The following is a 7,417-nucleotide window of genomic DNA, read 5'->3' as shown; positions in this document are numbered from 1 at the left end:
AACACGCGGTGTTTGCTGTCAGAACTAAGAGCCGATCAGCTCTTTGAACAGGCGATAGTTAGGCATTTCCCATAATGCCCTGGGTCTAGCAGTCGGAGGAGAGCTCTAAAAACCGCGGTCGCCTCGATTCTCGTGAGGTTATCGTTGCCCACGTGTGCATGACGTCAGAGCAAGTCGGCATCAAGTCGGACACAAATCTAACTGGCATGCATTGCGCGGCGATCGCCGGTGATCAATTCTGCGCAGGCCTGGCTCATCTCGAACGAGCCTATTGACAGCTGCTTTAGAGACTGCTCGACTCTGATTGGTTGCTTTTGTTCGAGCACGCAGTAGTAGTTGTGCTTGGGCAACACGTGTCAAATGTCATGCCAATAAAGCCTACCGACGGCAGCTTTAACATCCTGTCACACCAGAAAGTGATTAATCTGTGAGTCCTCACAAAAGAAGACATTGTTAGAAAACAATGCAATGATACAATTGCAATTTGTTCGCCGTTTTAGGTTGTGACTGAATCTGTACACCATCATTGTTATGAGTTCAGACTCCACCTAGCTTCAAACTGCCTCCGGGTCTAATGAGGCAGCGTAATTGTAAGCACAAGGTGTGCAGGGACTTTAGCAATTAAAGCGTGACTGTGCCCTTCAGACGTCACTGTCCTGTTCACACACATACACACACGTACACACACACACAGGTTGCTGTTGCAGCTGTGTAGGTTACGGGGTCGTTGAACTATTCATCTTTGCTTGGTTTTTGACATTTGAAACTAACATGTGGCCCAAACCACACTAGATTTACATTTCTCATAACGTTAGTTTTCAATATTTACATACTCGTCTCAGTTTTGGCACATGAGCGCTCGGTGGGATTTTAACACCGTAACACACTGAATTCAAGCTTCAGACTCTAAAACTGTCAGCTTGACAGTCAACGTTTGGCTTCTCCCAGCAGGCTGAACGTAGGAAGCCACATGCAGAAGCGTAGGAAGGATTTCTGTGTGGGAGTGTGCTGGTCGAGAGGGAGGGAGGGAGCGTTCTACGATTGATGACCATTTTGCATTGGACACCTGCCAAAAAAACAGCCTGAGAATGATGGGGCTGCCCTGAATCACAGTCGACTGTTAAATCATGCAGTGATCATTAATAGTTTTTATTATGGTGGGTTCATCTGTTGATCTAATGTGAGACCGAGTCAGTTTCAGCTCCTGTGTGTTTACTATATGAGTGGAACTGTGGGTCAAATGGACAAAATTAAAATTATATAATGATGTTGTATAATTATGACAGGATCATCCTCATATCGATAATGGGACATTTTACTACAGTAATCCCTGTCATTGGGTTAAATCCACGTTCATTCTGCTGACTCAAATGTTGCTTTGTGTTTTAATAGATGAAAATGTTAAGGATACGTTCTCATGTATTTAAGATATCAATGTAGCTTTCCATCGTTTGTTTATTCATAAGAACTAAAACAGTATCTTAATATTATTTCATAGAGATGATAGTAGATTTAACCTCTTGACTAGGCTATAAATACAGTATGTGTCTTATTAACTGTATTTTGTATTTCTTTTTAGTAGTGAGTATCTCAAATAGGTCAAACAAGGCAATGAAAGAACAATTAAATTCACAAAGAAATAGTTCATGTTCAGGCAGTAAGTGTATTATAGGGCTGCAGCTCATGATTCTTTTCATTATCAATGAATTTGACAGTGATTGTCTCCAATTAAAGGATTAGTCCAATGAAAGATGTGCATCACTGTTTCCCTGTGTCCAAGGCGATGTCCCCATTTGTCTTCTATTGTCAAAAAATATTTGATTTACAATGATATAAAACAGACAAAAACAGCAAACACTTACATTGGAGACGCCGTAACTACATAAGGAAATATTTTAAATTTTTGCTCGTGAAATTATTTGAAGGTCAAACGTGTAGGAGAACTAAGGTGCCTGTTGTTGTTTTTGCCTGTTCTAGGTTAAACATTGACTTCATGAAGAGGACCTGCTCGGTAGATATAAACGTCTCATTCTAAGGAAACAAAAACACAACAATTCGTATTTTCAGGTGATTATATACTATAATATTATATTCCACTAGATCCCCTAAATGCTACACACTGTTCCTTTAAACATTTGCAATACTAAACAATAATAACCCTATAAACCATCTTGCATGTCATCGTGGTGTTTTGACCAGTTTTTAAATGTTCAGTTCGGTTCATCAATTACCAGCTCATCTCCGTGACCTTTACACGTCCTCATGCTGCCGCTGCTGTTTCCAAAACGGAGTAAACAGCTGTGCAGAAAAACCCTCGCAACCTTTACACAAAATGTGTTTATCACCCCGTGCAGTTCCACCCCATCATCAACACATTATGTGGTAACGTTACATCATAACCACTGCAATACCTCATCCCAGACACGCTGACAACATGATAATCCAATAATAAATGTTGGAAAACATCACAGCAACGGCTGCTGCAACTTCACCATGAGTGCTGTTAAAGAGCAAGAGCTGCAACGGTTAGTCTATTAATAGAGTAGTCGAGCGACTTAATCGGCAACTATTTAGATTATTGATTGATTGTTTAAAGGAGAAATACTAACTCTCATTCACTTTCTGGCCAGTTTAAAAGAAAAGATTGATACCACTCTCATGTCTGCATGATAAATATACAGCCAGCCGGTTAGCTCAGCTTAGCTTAGCATAAAGACAGGGGGAAACTAACAGTGTGTTTCAATCCACGTACTTCCAGAAGTACACTTCAATGTAGTGCACTGTGTGCATTGCACTCTGTACTTACTTGAGTAGTGCGTCAATTTCAACGGGGTCAGGTCGTCTCAAATTGAATACTCTGCAGCGCGCTTACCGGAAATGGCGATCGCAACATTTCATCGCGGCACTACCCGCCAAAATATCTTCTTCTTCTTCGGGGTTTTACGGCAGCTGGCATCCTCTGTATTGCATTGCTGCCTCCTTCAGGTTTTACCCGTCCGCTACCCGCCAAAATATCTGCCTGCTTTATTGATCAAGAATACACAGAAAATGAAAGCAAAGTGGAAATTAGGTTTCCAACGCCGTCGCCTACGCTTCCGACGTGTTCTCCTGTTGGCTGAAAATGCACCCGTATGTTTACGTATTGTTTTATTCTGTTATCTACGTAGCCCATAGACATCTATAAGGTACGTTGTTCAACACCGCAAAAGCTCCTGCATCATCTGCCGCCATTTTCTAATGTGGGAATAGTGGTCGTGGTCCCGCCCCTTCCGCTACGTAGCCAAGATGGCGACAATTGAGTATGAGAAGTGTCCAGCGTCCCACACTCAATGATTTGACCGTTTTGAGTACAACATCCGGGTACTTCGAGTGCACCGCATTTTGCCATACTTCACAGTGTGAACGCACTTATGCACCCAAAATAGTAAGTGTAAGAACAGAAGTACGCGGATTGGAACACACTGTAACATGTTGTATCTTGTTTCTTTAATCCGTACAAGTCATGTAAATTTTTCTTTGTACAGCCCAACACAAAAAAACGTGTAAAAACAACATATTTTGGTTTTACAGACAGTTATGTGCCAAAGTATTTCTTGGTTTGGATGATTGTTATGACAGAGCCAGGCTAGCTGTTTCCCCCTTTTTACAGTCTTTATCCAATCTTCTCATCAAGAAAGTAAATAATTAAAATCTTCCTTGATAAATTTCAAACATTCAACAGTTCCAGCTTCTCAAATGTGTGTGAGAAATGTGTGTTTTCCTTGTCTTAACATTAAAGTAAATGAAACATCTTTGGATTTGGGGTTGGTCAAATTTAACATTCAAAGACTCTCAACGCTGACCCTGGATTCTGTGAACTTGTAATGGACACTTTTGATGGGATTTAAGAGTGCTTGCTGGTAGTGAAGAGACAAAACTCAACTATCATGTCCCCCTTTGCTTTCTGTGAGCTGCTTACTGTACGAGACACTTAGCAGCACGCTTGGTGTCCTGGTTTAGCAGCTTGACTGCAAGTGAACACACGGTCGACCTGCACAGGCAGATACCACAAAAAAATCATTGTTCCCTGATTCATTTTGTGTTTTTCTCAGTTCTCTTCTCAGAAATTCACGTTGCTATTTCTGTGTACGTGTTACTGAATTAATGGCCTCTTGTGATTACAAGTTAAGATCTGAAGAGTCTGAACACAACGATTCTTTTCAGCAGATGGTGACTTGGGTCTACTGGACTTCAGGGCTGCCAGCAGCTATTTTCATTATGGATAAATATGCTGATTATTTCGATTTATCTATTTATCATTCTGTCTATGAATGTCAAGAAAGTAGGGGGGAAATGCCAATCACTACTTCCTCAAGCCCAAGGTGACACCTTCAAATATCTTTTTTGTGTTTTTATATTTTCACATTTTATAGACCAAACTATTAATCAAGAAAATAACAATTACCAATAATTAAAATAATAATTACAGCCCTAAGTGCTATTACTGCCATCTAATTAATGCCATTTTGGCATCATTGGGCAACAATCCCATAATAACCTTTCAGCATATTGTAATTCAAGTGCTCTGAGAGATAACTAGACTTCTGCACCTCCTCATGGCTCTGTTTTCAGGCTTTAAAAAATCTATCTTTGACCAATCACAGGTCATTTCATTGAGAGAGCGTTCCTATTGGCTGTGCTCTGGTCATGTGACCAGAACTTGGTGTTCCTTCAACAGATTTTACAATGGCGTCACAAACTTTCTCATTTTACAGCTAAACAGTACACTACAAGATGATTCTGAAAACATTTGAAGCGAGAAATAGGCATTAACGTAACATAATATTGATTCATATTTCATCAGATCACCGATCATCAGTTTGATCGGAGTTTGCGAGTGATTGACAGCCGGCTCGAAGCCTCCGGCAATGCTAGAGCTGCTAACGTAGCACAAATACACACACTGTTGGACACTCGCTAAAGTTGTGCCGGGCAGACAAAGTATCGTTACGCCGGGCAGACACACAGCTGACAACCTGCTAAACTAAACTAAATGAGCGGTGGAGACTTTTACTGGGAAAGTGGCTGCATGTCCGCGACACTACACGCAGCATCGTAGCTGCTAAATTAACGTTCCCGGACGGTGAACTGGAGACTCCCCGTCAACGAATATCTGTTGTGCTCCTGCAGCTGGTGCACCGCTGCATGCCAGGCACAAATCTTGTCGGTTAACGGTTTATGTAGAGCGAGCAAACGCGAACCCGACGCTGACTTTCGTTGACTTAACGGCCACAGGTGTCACTGTTAACAAGCATTTCTGAATCTTACAAACAGTCCCTTTAACGGTTAATAATTGGTTAACGAGGGTCGGTTATCGGTTAAGAACATTTTTCAAAATGAGCATCCCTAGTCCGTAGCTATTGGCCCGATTTCTGATCTGGTATTGGTATCGGTTTGTCAGATATCTTCCACAGATATAAACAAAAATATTAACCAAAAATAAAAAAAAAATATTTTTAGGAGTAGTATCATTATTTTTTAACTTTCAAGATGTTTAAAATGTTCCTGTATTGTGTTGTTAATTGTACTACTCTACGAGCCTCTACAATTGCCCCTCGGCGAGAAATAAAGTGATTTGAATTGAATTGAATTGAAAGCAATACTTTTATTTGGCACCTTTCTAAAAGCTCTGTGGATGTATTTTTTTATTTTTATTTGTCTACATAAAAATTTTTATCAACATAACCTTTTATCCATTATCACAACAAATAATTTTGTGTCGATTTAGCGACTATAGCCTCAGCTCTAAAATAATCCTGAGATTCAACAATCATCCAACAGATGTAATCCCTGTAGATTTATTGTTGGGGGGAATTATACAAAACATTACAACAAAATATTAACCAAAAAAAAAAAAAAAAAAAACATATTTTAAGGAGTAGTATCATTATTTTTTAACTTTCAAGATGTTTAAAATGTTCCTGTATTGTGTTGTTAATTGTACTACTCTACGAGCCTCTACAATTGGCCTTCGGGGACAAATAAAGTGATTTGAATTGAATTGAAAACCATACTTTTATTTGGCACCTTTCTAAAATCTCTCTGGATGTATTTTTTATTTTTTATTTGTCTACATAAAATTATTATATATTATCACAATAGTGTGTCAAATAATTTTTAATTTAGTTTTTAGTAATTTTTAGTTTCAGCTCTAAAATAATCCTGAGATTCAACAATCATCTAACAGATATAATCCCTGTAGATTTATTGTTGGGGGGAATTATACAAAACATTACAACAAAATATTAACCAAAAATTAAAAAAAACATATTTTAAGGAGTGGTATCATTATTTTTTAACTTTCAAGATATTTAAAATGTTCCTGTATTGTGTTGTTAATTGTACTACTCTACAAGCCTCTACAATTGGCCCTTAGGGACAAATAAAGTGATTTGAATTGAATTGAAAACCATACTTTTATTTGGCACCTTTCTAAAATCTCTGTGGATGTATTTTTTATTTTTTATTTGTCTACATAAAAATTATTATATATTATCACAATAGTGTGTCAAATAATTTTTAATTTAGTTTTTAGTAATTTTTAGTTTCAGCTCTAAAATAATCCTGAGATTCAACAATCATCCAACAGATGTAATCCCTGTAGATTTATTGTTGGGGGGAATTATACAAAACATTACAACAAAATATTAACCAAAAAAAAAAAAAAAAAACATATTTTAAGGAGTAGTATCATTATTTTTTAACTTTCAAGATGTTTAAAATGTTCCTGTATTGTGTTGTTAATTGTACTACTCTACGAGCCTCTACAATTGGCCTTCGGGGACAAATAAAGTGATTTGAATTGAATTGAAAACCATACTTTTATTTGGCACCTTTCTAAAATCTCTGTGGATGTATTTTTTATTTTTTATTTGTCTACATAAAAATTATTATATATTATCACAATAGTGTGTCAAATAATTTTTAATTTAATTTTTAGTAATTTTTAGTTTCAGCTCTAAAATCTAATCCTGAGATTCAACAATCATCCAACAGATGTAATCCCTGTAGATTTATTGTTGGGGGGAATTATACAAAACATTACAACAAAATATTAACCAAAAATTTAAAAAAACATATTTTAAGGAGTAGTATCATTATTTTTTAACTTTCAAGATGTTTAAAATGTTCCTGTATTGTGTTGTTAATTGTACCCTTGTATCTCTGTGGATGTATTTTTTATTTTTTATTTGTCTACATAAAAATTATTATATATTATCACAATAGTGTGTCAAATAATTTTTAATTTAGTTTTTAGTAATTTTTAGTTTCAGCTCTAAAATAATCCTGAGATTCAACAATCATCCCACAGATATAATCCCTGTAGATGTATTGTGCATCAGTAAAATGTCTGAGTCACTTTAAGCACCACACAGAC

The sequence above is a fragment of the Sebastes umbrosus genome, chromosome 4 (assembly GCF_015220745.1).
Source record: "Sebastes umbrosus isolate fSebUmb1 chromosome 4, fSebUmb1.pri, whole genome shotgun sequence".
NCBI classification, from domain to species: domain Eukaryota; kingdom Metazoa; phylum Chordata; class Actinopteri; order Perciformes; family Sebastidae; genus Sebastes; species Sebastes umbrosus.
This window is presented reverse-complemented; position numbering follows the sequence as displayed.